We start from the raw sequence: 13,235 nt of genomic DNA, 5'->3' as shown, positions 1-13,235 counted from the left end.
TACCCCAAATACTGTCAGTACTTAGAAGTGATTACCACAGTTCTATTCAGTGCTCTCCTTATTTTGCCACCTTTGGGCAAAATATGATACAACACGCCTCTACGTATGGTATTTTAGACAAATTAGGTTGCAATTCTGGAGAAGATCTTTGCATTAAAGATAATGTTGACAAGTTAAACAAAATTCGTCATGAAATTCGAAATAACCTGAACAAAGCTCATGAAAGGTCATCAAAGACATACAATCTTCGTAGTAGACCTATACATTTTTCTGTAGGGCAAATAGTTTTCAGAAAAAATCATGTTTTAAGTGATCTATCAAAACATATTAATAAAAAGTTTCTTCCAAAATTCATCAAATGTCGTATAAAAGCCAAAATAGGAAACAATTTATATGATGTGGAAGATGTTGAAGGCAAATATACTGGTAGATATCATACTACAGATCTGAAATTGTAAATATGCCCGGCTGTTCGTGGGTCGTGCCACACGTACCAGGTTTTCGAATGATAAAAAAATAAAGAAAAAAAAAAAAAAAAAATTGTATTCCTGTTCGTCTTTTGATTGAGAATCACAGACGAAGCAGTTTTGTTGCAATTTTTTACTAATATCGTGTTGTTGTTTATATCCTCAATTTTTTTCTATCAAACATTAAATGATTTGCCATACGTCTTTGATTTCATTGTAAAAATATTTGAAAATGGGTTAATTTATATAATGGTATCCTTCTCATTTATTTAGATTTTTTTTTTTTTCAACAATCTATTGTGATTGAATCTGTAACAAGTTTTTTTTTCATATGTATGTTACTATCACTCTCTGTACACCAAAAAAATTCTCAGCATGATTACAACAATATCTTTGTCTTGTTTTAACCCAAATACTTTAATTAATACTTCCAATGTCATTAAAATCACCTTCAAGAATATTTTACTACATCGTAATTTCTTTTATTAAACAATTATAATTGTCGCTACCATTGATTATTCTTTGACTAACAGTTGAAAAGTACAGAAGTGATCAACGTAAAAATTAATAATTACAAAATAAAAATTTTAACAAAAGTCATAAGTGAAAAAAACAAAATTGTGATTAATTAAAATTTAGTTGGATAGCTAAATATTACTGATTAGAATCAGAATTCATATTTTTGATAATCCTTGAACAGAGGAAGATTTGTTTCTACGGAGGGAAAACTCCAAATATTATTTAATAATTGTTATAACATAGGCTGCTCCAAGGTAAGCTTAAGAAAACGTGATTTTTGTCTTATAAACCAGATCATTAAATGTGTCTCATTTATTCAAGGGGGCCTAAGTGCTTACTCGATATAAATAGTGTTCCGAGACTCATTTATATTAGGACACCCACAAAATCGGACAAAACCACATATATTTGCCAAACTGAAATCAATTCAGAATTCCAAATATTGCTTCGGTAAACTACGGTTATTTGACTAAACAATTCTGAACCCATAATTTCATGTGGCAACGGCGGTACCACGTGCCGCAATTGTCCTACAAATTTACAAAGAATTATACAAATTTTAAAACTTACATCAGATTCTCAGACGTAAGCGTGCTAACGAACTTTGTTTTAAAGTCAACATTTCAACTATTCAATAAATTTTAATATTATGAATTAATTATAATTATTATATATACATATTGTTTTACGGTATACTATAAATATTGATATAAAGTAGCCCAAATTTCAATATTTTGTCAAAACTTGTATTATTATAAACATTATTATTTTATATACTTTAACTTTCTTATGATGATATACATAAATCAAGCTTATTTATATCCCAAATTTTGTATTTTTAAATTCTAATAATTTAGAAATTTTCATTAAAAACTTAACTTTTGTCATATAATGCTTAAAACCAAACACAATTCTTCAATTAATTAAGCTATTTAAACACATTTCTTGAATTAAACAATTTAGCTCTTAATAATTATAACTTTTGCTAAATATGAACTAAATTAATATTTCTAAACCTTACTATATCATTATTTTGTATTTGCTACCTATTTCATTATCAATATTGTAAATTAATTTTTCATTCAAATAATGATTGAAATTAATTCAATTTAAAATACTTTATCAATATTGTCAATGAAAATCATTAAAAAATTAATTTCTATTTCCTAAAAGTAAATTTAAATCATGTAAATTGTAAAAAATTCCCTTATCAAAATTAAAATATTTTTTTTTACTAACATTATTTTTATAGTGTATACTCATATCTTTTAAGTTCTTAAAATATTTTTTTCTTATGTCTATAAATAACTTAAAGTAAAGCTAATCTCATTATTATTAATAATTTCCAAAAAGTTGCATATTAGAGATGATTGACAACAACAACAACATCACATATTGAATGCTGGGCCCATCAACTCAATTGTGGAATCTATGCTCATCTTTTTGTAAGTCCTCTCTTATTATATTTTATTTCCAATTTCGTATTCTTATTATTTTTGTCAGTCCGCCTTTCATTCGTTCCAACTGTCCGCGAATATGTAAATATTAATTACTCATTGATTTATTATTATTTAGTTTGCTTTATACACTCAATGTATAAAGATCAAATACTTATATGGTCATTTATATTTATGTATGATCTTTTCTTTTTTTCTTTTAATAAATTTTGTAAAACTTGAATTATATAAAATGAAACACTAAATTTTTTTAATCAAAGGGAAAGATAACCAAAGCAATTATGTAAATGTAATTTAAAAATTATGTCATTTTTAGGGACAGTTTATAAAATATTGGTACTTAATCTGTCGTAGGCGTTTGCATATGCAAATTGGGAGGGAAAAGTGTACCAAACCTGGTTTGTCACCTGACCACGGTAATATTTGTTGAAATAATATATTTTTTCTTAACTACTCTTTGTATTTTCTTTATACTCTAAGGGTATGTAGAGTATATAATATGTTTGCGTGCCAAATACTCGGGTTGAGAACTACGAACATGAGATTTAGAGCTAGCTGGTATCCAACTATTCATACCCCTTAACCAATGAATTTGATCGGTTACATTTCGTCTGTTTATTGAAATAACAAACATTTTTTTTATCATTCGAATTTTACCGGCACGTAACATTACAGATAATACGAAAACATATAATTTGTACTAAATTTTTTACAAAAAGCAGGACTCCCAAATCTTTGGGTTTACAAATTTTTAGAAGTGTAATGAACTGTCTTTGTAAGTATAGTACAAAATTATTTTTAGAAAATACTATCTCCTTTTTTTGAGTTGAAACTAACTGGATGTCCTATCGCATGAACAACAAATGTGATATTTGAATTAATGTTTATATGTTTGCTTATTTAAGTCTATTATTAGGAGATAAATGCACAACCATTTTCAAAATTTACAGACATTAACGTTGTGGTTGTAGAGCAGACAAACTGTACATTATGCTGAAATGAATGCATTGGACATAAAATATTACTGTCATTCGATTCGGTTCACCATTTGTAAAAATGATGTGCAAAATGCATGATGATAATGGTGACTGCTTTTGTTGCTCAGAGTGAAATAAAACACGAATATAAATATGTAAATTTGCTGATACTACTTGCATTCGTCAGCATCACTTTACACCCTACATAAATATTAGTGGTAAATTATAGGAAATTTCCATAAAAGTGAAAATATAAAAAAAGCATTTTCAATGAATATGAAGTATAACAGACACCATCAAGTAGAAACTCTGAAGCTATTTCAGAGATAAAATCTTTAACGTCACTGTACAGATTACAGATGATATAGAAAAAAAATAGTTGTGCATGTTTACTGTAACCACTTTAACATTGTTACAAGTTTTTTTAGCTATATTATAGTGACAATAACAATTTACATGATTGTGGTAACCATAGTATCGTTAATTTACGATTCAAATGATTGCATCAACCATATTTTTGGTTGCAGTAAACAACTATTATTATGATGAATCATAAGCCGAGAGCAACATAATATGGTAAGTCCTTTATCATAAAAATGGTTGTCACAAACATATACCTGTTTACTGTTACCATATATATGGACGACTGTTTACTGGTTATAGTAAACATGGACAACAATAATTTTTCTCTAAGTGTACATATGAACTATTTTTCGAATGGGTCGATTGGGTTGGAATACATTTAAAACCACCAAGAAAAGAGCTTTGTTGTTAAGACTTCTACCTATTTCACACAGAGCGAGTTCATCAATTTCTGTCCTTAAATTATTTAAATCTAGTATTAGGTTTTACAATTCCAGTTGGAAGTATTCATTATATATATGTATAAGGATATTTCCACTGGGATCATGTAGCAATACATAATATTATGTACATGGTTTTTTTTTGTAGCAATCAATAACAGGAAAACTAAATTTTATACGCTTTTTCCGAGGTGTATTGAGAATCATAAAGACTGAGCAAACAAAAGTTCTTGGAAAACTACTAAAACAAAAGCCAAAAAGCAGGAGAAACACATGAGGATATGATATATGATGACTAGTGTGTTGTCATTTATCAGTTGTCATACAATACTGCCACTAGTGATACGAATGATTTCTCTCTAAATTTACAATATTTTCACAATACACAAAAGAAAAGTAGTGTATCTAGTTGAATGCAGTTTTGTTGCGCGTTTTAGATATTTTATGCTTTTATTTTAACTCGATGTGTATGTTTGTTTATATGGGCAAAAACACTTTTATTCTAAAAGCTATGAACCTGATCATAGGTGTTTATTATTTCCCAATCATTAATAGGCATAGTTTATTAAATATGAAAAATAAAATTGTTATACAAATTTAAAATTTTGGATTTAGAGTTATATAAATAAACTGTTCAGCAGATATGGGGAAGCAACATTGTCAATCAGCAATAATGTCAATGTTCAAAGGTGCTAAACTTTGAAGCCAATAATTAAATTTTTTTAATTTAAAAATCGCAAATGACAAGAAAAATCGTACTCTAGTGATCAAAATAAGAAACTTTGCTAAAGGAACCATACCTCTAAAATGAATTCTGATGTTCCTTATTTTGACCCAATGGTCAAATTGACCCATTTAAAGTGCCCCAATAGAATCTAAATGTATGACCGATCCCCACTAACTTTGGAGGGCCGACACACCCATGCTAGTAGCACACCCACCGGAACCCCCTGGGGGGTCCCCATACAAATATTTAAAAATATCACAATTTTTGGCATTTTAAATGATGTATGTATGTATTGTGTATAAATTTTGTTTATAGAGCGTTAATATATAAAAATGTGATGTAGGTAATACATAATATTTATCATGCGTCTATGAGATTCAGCATAGCTTTATTTGTAATATTTAGTTCAAACTTTAAACCAACATAACTTTTGCTCGCAATGATCGAAATGATTAACAGGAATAGTTTTAGCGTGCTTAAGTAGCGGAGTATTCAACAAGCACAAAATGGCGTTCGTATCATAATAAATAAATTTGGAAAAATATGCTTAGATAAATTCTCCAAATTTTTTGAAATGTGGCATTTGGGTCAAAAGAAGGAACATCAGAATTATTTTAGAGGTATGGTTCCTTGGGCAAATTTTCTTATTTTGATCCCTAGAATATGATCCAATAATATTTGAGTAAATGTTTTCTTGATATTTTGTCTTGGAACATCAGTGACAAAAAAATTAGTTGGCATTATTAGTTGGAATTAATTTGGTGAAGCAACAAAAAGTTATCGCAGTCATTGATAACAAAAAAATTGGAAGAATTTGCGTATTTTTTTAAAATATACTGTTTTGCATCAAAAATTAATACAATTGGTGTTTTTTGAATCCTTAAAAATAATTCCAAAAACCCACAACAGGGGGCGCAAATTTCATAAAAAAATAAAAAAAGTATTTTAGATTTTTTAAATATACACGATGAAAGGGCATTTTAAGCTTAGCAAAACGGCACCAGTATTTATTTTCTATCACTAACCATTAAAAAGTTATGTGGCTTCAAAGTTATCTATTTAACTAGAAAATAATATTTGGTAAAAAATAAGTTTAGAAATTTTTTTATTAGCTTGCACTAATTTTTAACTATCACTAATAGTTAGTGGTAGTGTAAAATAATTCACTAATTTTATTAATGTTTAGTGATGAGTTGAAAAATATAAGCCTCACTCAATAATAGTGATAGTGTAGTTAAAATTTTTTAACTAATAATATTTTGAAAATATGCACTAAATTTGATCGAAATAGCTTAAAAATTTCGACCTGTACTTTGCGCACAAGGGTTAAATTGACAGCCAGGCGGACGGACATAATGTAATCGACTCAGAAAGTGATTCTAAGTCGATCGGTATAATTTATGGTGGGTGTTAGACTAATATTTTTGGGCGTTACAAACATCTGCACAAACGCATGATACCCTCCCCACTATGGTGGTGTAGGGTATATTAAAAAACTGAATTTTAGTTTTTTTAAAGATGCACGATGAAAACGGCACCAGGAAAACGATAATTTTAAAAAAAAAGTTTAGAATTTTTTTTGTTAGTTTGTCTTAACAAAACATTTTTAAAGCCACATAACTTTTTAACGGGTTGTGATAGAAAGGAAATACCATTTTGCTAAGCTTAAAATGCCCTTTCATCGTGTATTTTTAAAAAATCTAAAATACTTTTTTTATTTTTTTATGACATTTGTGGGTTTTTGGAATTATTTTTAAGCATTAAAAAAACATCAATTGTATTAATTTTTGATGCACAATCGACTAGTGAAATCAGATTTTCAATATATTCAACCGTTGCGTTGAACCACCACAAGGAGTGAGAATTTTCCTTATGATATGATACCCGCAAATTAAATTTTTGAAATTAACTCTAATATACATACATAAAATCCAGAAAAGAATTGCAACAACTTACTGAAATAATAGAGTTTAATAATTATTTAAGTAAATGTTTGTAAGCGGAATATCAGACACTTTTATCCCGATAGATTTTGCTGCGGCACTTTTAAGGTCTTTAATTACATTTATCTAAACTAAATGCACTCTTAAGCTGTTGACAAATTTCGTCTTAAAATCGATGCCATTATTAAATTTTGAATCTGCAGATTTATTGAATAAAAAATATACATTTGAAAAATACATTAACTTATGTGCGTTAAAGTATTTTTCAGGAGTCCATAACGATAAGAAAACTTAAAAGAAATTAGTTTCAAGAAAATCTTACTGCTGGATTTTGTGAATATCTGTTCATAATTATGCATAGCTAATATATACGCGAATAGTTCTAGTTCTAAATTATATGATATAACCATATGGAAGTTTCAGACAGAATAAAGACGTACTTTTCAAGCATATGAAATTAAATATATTATGCATAAATTAGTCATTCCTACAAGATATAAAATACCATAACATTAATTAAAAAACGCATAGTACACATAAACCGCACTAAGATCAATAACTAACACTGAATATATGTAGTTTTTACAATTCTGAATATATTTAGGTGGAGGTTATTTAAGATTCGACATAGCCGCGTATAGTATTCTTACATGTTTTTGTATGGAAATTTTTCTTTAAAACATAGTTTGAATTACATTTTTTTTATGAATATGGGGAGAAATACTCTTAGGCAGTGAAGTCGATAAACAAAAGTGGTAATTAACCATAGCGACCAAATGACTACAGATGTAAGCGCAACACCGTTATTATTTCTTTTTGAATATACTAATGTTAAGGGTATATAAGATTCGGCATAGCCGACATTTTTTCATTGAGTACATATGAAATTACCCATATACATTATGGCCACGAATTAAATACTTATGTATGCTTTCATTTTTATATTTAAAATTTGTCATGATATGAATCTTTCCTTCTCAATCAACAAAAAAAAGTAGAATTCGATTTCTATCTGGCAGTGGATTCATTTCGTATTTTGTACATGTTGTATGAATAGGATTGCGATGTAGCAATTGTTTTGGTTTTATGCACATAAAGAAATAGAAAAACCATGCAGAAAATATTCGTCCATTATTGTTTGGTTTTTCTGAAAGCAAAAATTCCAAGAACTGAAGGATTATTGTCATAGTTTACAGTGAATGCTACAAATTTCTGCTGATATAAAATGATAGTTGTGCTTAGTCATAAAAATGTATCATTATAACAACAAAGTTTTAACTAATCTAGGAATGTCGGCTTCAATATGGAACATAAACAGTTTGCAAGACAGAGACCTGGTGCGAGAACAGCACTTCGATATGAACCAGCAATAACAATATCTGAATGAGCTTACGAAAAAATGTTGCAACGTATAGCAGTCGAAAATTCCTTATCAATTTAATATTGGCGCACAGAGAAAACAGATTCGTGTTCACAACCGAATTTGTCGCCAATCGAATTCAGTCGGTTGCATGTACTATCGACTGAATTCGGTTGAAATTACTGAATATATGGTACTCCCAACCGTTTAAAAAAATAATTCGGTGTTAACGACTGGTGCGATTCTTTTATTTTTGTGAATTGAAATAATAAGTTTTTTTTTCTTTTTTTAAATTTATTATAACACACATAGTATATGCTTCAAATACAAATGGTTTATCAGATGCAATTACAAGGGACAATAATTGTACATTGTATATTGTACATATAATAAATGAATTGTTCTTGATGAGATTCAGCTTGGCAGGATTAGTAGTTGATTCTACGCTCCATCATTCATTTCAAGATTAGCTTAAAAACATTATGTATCAAACTGCGTTTCGGAATTAAAAGTAACATCCTTCGTAGAGAGTTGATAAAAAATCTAAAAGAGAAACACATTCTTACTCAGGACACAAAATTGTAAACATGAAAATGCATCTACAAAATATGTTTATGTATGGATGCAGAAGCATAAATATGATTAAAATTACATTTGAAGATACTGAACTTACCTATGTATTTACTCTGATATATCAAAATATTAATCACCAATTAATTATTTATATTTTTCTATTTTCTGATGTGTTTTGCATTCTAAAATTTTCAGTTAATTTTAATTTATTTTATTCTGATGTCAGAAACTCAACACCATTTCATTATTGCTTTCGGTAGAGAACATCGAATTAATTTGTATTGTAATCAATTATTCAGGTAGAGTAATCGAATATTTATTTCTGCAGTTAAGGTTTTTATTACAAACAATTTTATGATTACAACAACCAATAATTTGGATTTGGAGCGAACAATGCTAAATTCAATTCAGTTGTAATTTTCGAATTAGTAAAATAAAATTTAGCAAAGACACATATCGGTTAAAGTGAACAATTTTTCAATTGATGAAATCATGATTCGATTGCCATTGTGATTTTGCATTTCTAGACATTGAAAATGGGTTGTGTTTATATATTTTTAAGATTAGCAACTAATTTTCGGTTTATCTTATTAAACATTAATATTAATAACCGAATTCCGACCAATTTGTTTTCTGTGTGCGTTGATTCGAATTCTGAATTGGATTGAACTTCCATCGACGTTATTGGACATCAGACGCGCTGCACACTTGGCAATCAAACTCCCATAAATCCTTCCGGTACAATCCTTAAAACGTGCAAAATTATCATTTGGGATAAATGCACAATGGCACATAAGAAATTCCTCGAAGCGCTCGATCGGGCCCTTCATGAATATTGAGGAAACAACAATCGGCAAAGTTTGGCTGGTGACTTCCGCCAAACATTGCTTGAAATTTTTATACCTTTTGAACCGCGTCGAAAAAATCACGATATCGACGAACATGCGTGTGCATATTCTGCAAGACCCTTCTGCCGAAACATTCTTAAAACAACTGTTGAGCATCGGAAATAGAAAAAATCCAATTGATCCCGCCATAAATGAGATTTGGTTCCCGCCAAACTTTTTTTTTTGCAGCCTAATGAAATAATTTTTCCTACACTAAAATTGTTAGTTAAAAAAATATTCCTGCACTATTTTTTTCAACAAAGAAATGTTTTACTCTATTCATAGTTTAAGTTAATATATTTAAGGAAAAAACGTAAAAGCGGTATATAAATACACAAATTACAATAAAAAGAGAAATAAGGAATTACACAGAAAATAATTAACGACTATTGGCTTTAAGTAAAACAAGCTTTTCGAAATTCGAATCACTTTTATCATTTATTTCTCCGAGGAGAATTCATCATTCCACTAGAAGAAAATAAACGCTCTACTGGAGCAGAAGAAGCCAAAGGCGTGTTAAATTTAAAAAACATTTGCCTTATTATTGGATATTTGTTGAGACTGCAAATATCAGTGTCCGAGCTTAAAATGAACGCACATATTTAATTTTCTATGCCATCTTTCTGCACAAAGGTTGAAGGTCCTAATATTGAAGATGTTAATAAACTAAGTAATTTCTTCAATAACTTTTGCACTTATTGTCAATTTCCCCAAAATCTAAGAATCCTACATTATCAGTGTTTTTTACTCTTATTATTTCTTCGGATGCTGAAAAACACTTTGAAGCTTGCTCAACAAACATCTGTTTAAATTGAAATAACTTCATGATCACTAATTTTGAATATATTAGTGCAAAAAAAATTATTGAAGCTTGGTTTTAGTTATTGTTAAATTTTTGAACTATTTGAGTTTATTTCTTATTTCTACACTACCACTCAATTGATTTATAGTTAAAAAAATAGCACTATCACTAAAAAATATTAGTGATAAAAATACCACTAAAGCTGATGAAAATTAGTTAAAAATATATTTTTTAAAATAATATTTAGTGCTAGTGAAATGTTGATTGCACTCAACATTTAGTGCACTACCCCCAACTCTGTTAAATTTACATGATATCAAAATATTTTTAAACATGATATCAAAATATTTTTAAACACATATGAAAGTAAATAGGTAAATTGAATCACTTTTTGTATATTTTTTATTACAGTTTACTTAATTTTTTTAATTTAGGTACGTTATGTATTTTAATCTAATTATAGTAGGATAAATGTTACCTACAATAAATAAACTTTACAAGAAAATGTATACAGAGTATACAATAATACTCTATTGTATAAGAGAAAACATGAAAAAAAAAATATTTAAAAACTTTTTATTTCCAGTATAAAAAATAAAAGTATTTTTACAACTTGACATTTGCAAAAATTTTTCTTAATCCTTATTGTTGGAAAATAAAGTTATTGTTTTTTGTCTCCTTTCCAGTTTTATGAGTTGCATTGCAATTTTAGTCAGATAATGAATAAACATAGTTTTATTTAGGTATATTTTCTTGTTTTGTTCTTTCTTTTCTGTTTTAAAAGGTATTGTTCTCAATTTGAAAATTATGCAAAAAAATGTTTAATAAATAGGAATCAGGATTTGAAAGAATGATATCGTCTGCTAAGAAGACAATATTTTATAATGGAAGTGGAACACATAGCTATATTTCCAACTTAGAAATTTGATTGGTCTAGAAATATTTCTCAATGAAATATATCTAGTACTTTTTGTACCATCAAGCATATTTGTAAATTAAACTTGAGTTTTCTCATCCTCATTAAACTTTGGTTAAAATCTAGTAATATTATAAATCTGAAGTTCACTTAATGTATTAATTTATTTTTGATCTACTCTTAGATTTCAATTCAATATTTTATTCTGATAAATTTTTATTATCTTATCTACATTAACATTGGTGGATATTTGTGTCAATTGTTTTAAACGACCTATGCCCGTAATTTCAACAAATAGATATCTATCAGTGCTTAGTTACTTATGGAGTGAAAATATTTGGTATTTTTTACCCGTAAATATTGATTTGTAATTAATGTCAAGTTACCATTTAGACAAATTTATCTTCTGGGTAATTTACACGATAGATATCTATTTGTTGAAGTTGCGGGCACTAGTCCTGCGACATGTGTAGATAGCACATAGCACTTGACTTGTAAAATGTTTGCATAAATTTTAAAAAAATATATAAAATTTTATGACCAGTATTAAGATACGAATATAGATCAAATGATTTTTGGTAAGTTCTGTGACCTTTTAACAACAATTTTTTTTTTCAAAAATGCATTCTATTAAAGTTCTGATAGTAATCATACTAACACATATTTTACATGAAACATCTCTGACAAATACACAAAAAACTACTATATAACAATAGCATGTATGTATACAAAAAGAAGACATATGGAATCCTTTTGTTCCACACAACATAGTTTGCATTGGGTGTAAAATAGAAGTTTTTCCACTTTAAAGAATACCCATGAGGCATGTTAATAGGAGTTAGTAAAAGATGGGATTTCTATATTTTACTTGCTAACATGCACCAATTAATATGCACATATTTTAAAGATAGTTGTTTTGCTTTTAAATAACCATATTAAAAAAAATATGAACAAAATCAACAAAATGAACAACCGAATGGCATGGCTTTGAGGTGTTAGAATTTTTTAAGTACCCAGAATATATATAATTTTAGGTTCTAGATGTTTGGTTCGATATGTTACAAACGGAAATGCACAACAAATATCAATTTTTGGCTGCGGTATTCAAAAATTTATAAAATACGAGTGTAGGTCAAAAAGTCCGTGCCTTTTTGAATGAAACTCATGTTTTGGATAAACAATTATTTTATTTTTCAACATAAGTAGTTGCCTCTGAGATCTATGTACTTTGTCTAAAGTTTATCCAATTTTGTATCCCTTCCAAAAAAAAAAATGATTTGTAGAGTTCATCATAATACATATCTATTTTTGTAAGATGATTTTACCAGTGAATTCAAATCTCCTTCCGTAAAGGCATTTCGTAGCCTAATTTGTTTTGCCATGAAAATTACATAAGTGAGCAAACGCGGCAGTCATCTTGCGAAAAGCTTTCTCATACCCAATTAATCTCTGAGTCATGGGTAGGGTTTTTAATTTCCCAACCTTTTTTGATTCCCGGGAATCGGGAAATTTTTTTCTACATTCCCGGGTACCCGGCTATTCCCGAATTATATAATGATACTGTAAATTAGGAATATTATAGCCAAATTTCATATTAAAACTTAGTGTTATAATTATTAAATATCAGAGCTTCGAATTAATTAATAAAATTTGAGCTTAATTCACTAAAATCTTAATCCGTAATTAAAAAAATGTCAGCCTTTCATTCCATAAATCCCTTCCTAATACTATTTAATTTTTTAGATTCATTCCAAAGCCTTTGTTTAAACTGAATTAATTTTAAAGTTATTCAAACTTTGAATGA

The sequence above is a fragment of the Calliphora vicina genome, chromosome 1 (genome assembly GCF_958450345.1).
Source record: "Calliphora vicina chromosome 1, idCalVici1.1, whole genome shotgun sequence".
NCBI classification, from domain to species: Eukaryota; Metazoa; Arthropoda; class Insecta; order Diptera; family Calliphoridae; genus Calliphora; species Calliphora vicina.
This window is presented reverse-complemented; position numbering follows the sequence as displayed.